The 1130-nt window shown below is 35.8% G+C and overlaps 1 pseudogene; it reads right to left on the reverse strand.

Moving 5' to 3' along the window:
- Positions 1-395: 395 nt before the first annotated feature.
- On the reverse strand, positions 396-490 carry LOC120889431 (U6 spliceosomal RNA; annotated as a pseudogene).
- Positions 491-1130: the final 640 nt, after the last annotated feature.

Here is a 1130-nt window from a genome sequence, read left to right on the forward strand (position 1 = left end):
CGTTCATCCTCTTTTGAAATTGATTTTTTCCTTTTCAGGATGATTTTAGTCATCCTGCTTCTACCTCTGAATCCTCAAAAACAGAAAGGACACAGTATGATGGCCTTTTAAGATCCTGTATCTGAAGAATCACTAACATTTTGACATTATTAATAGAACTTGCACTCTTTTTTTAATTCACTTATAAAAATTGTGTATATGTGGGGTCCAACACAATGTTTTACACATGTGTATGTTGTATACTGTTCCATCAGGCTATGCATATGTATCTCCTTAGGCATTTATCATTTCTTTGTGGGAAAAAAACATTAAAAGACTTTCTTTCAGCTTTTTGAAATATATAGTATATTATTATCTACAGTCATTTTCTATGCTACAGAACACCAGAATTTATTAAAAATATGAAATACTTCATGAGTTTGTAAGTCATCCTTGCTCAGGGGCCATGATAATCTGTATCATTCCAATTTTAATATATCTTCTTCTGAAGTGAGCACAAGAGCTTGAACTCTTGAAACTCTTATTTCAAAGTTGTACAGAAGCTTGGACCACATTAGGCAGTGAGATGGAAGGTATATTGTGGATGTTAGTGCAATAGGTGAGAAGGAGCAAGAAAACCAGCTCTGGATGCTTACTCTTGGACTGATGGGTTGAAAAGAAATACATTTCTATCTCGTTTGAGTCCTGATGTGAATGCCTGCTTTGCATTTGTTAGCACAGTTAGATCAAAACTTCGCACCAATAATACATCCTTTGTGTTTTCCCTCCTTTATGAGGAATCTGTATGTGCCTATTAGGAATATTTGGGACATAAGTATGTTCAAATGTTGACTAGTCAAAATCTTACAGTGGATCACAGTATGAGTCTACCACTACTTACTGTTGGCATCAGTGTCCCCTCTCTGCTAAATCCCATCACACTGCTTGAGAAAACATTGCATCCCATAGGTAGACAATACAAATTAAGACTGGAAACAGAGAAGACTCATCTTCCCTCTTCTTTTTTTTAAATATATTTTTTTAGTTGTTGAGGATATTTATTTATTTATTTATATGTGGTGCTGAGATTCAAACCCAGCGCCACACATGTGCTAGGCAAGTGCTCTACCACTGAGCCACAACCCCAGTCC

This window comes from Ictidomys tridecemlineatus, chromosome 8, assembly GCF_052094955.1.
Source record: "Ictidomys tridecemlineatus isolate mIctTri1 chromosome 8, mIctTri1.hap1, whole genome shotgun sequence".
Lineage (NCBI taxonomy): Eukaryota > Metazoa > Chordata > Mammalia > Rodentia > Sciuridae > Ictidomys > Ictidomys tridecemlineatus.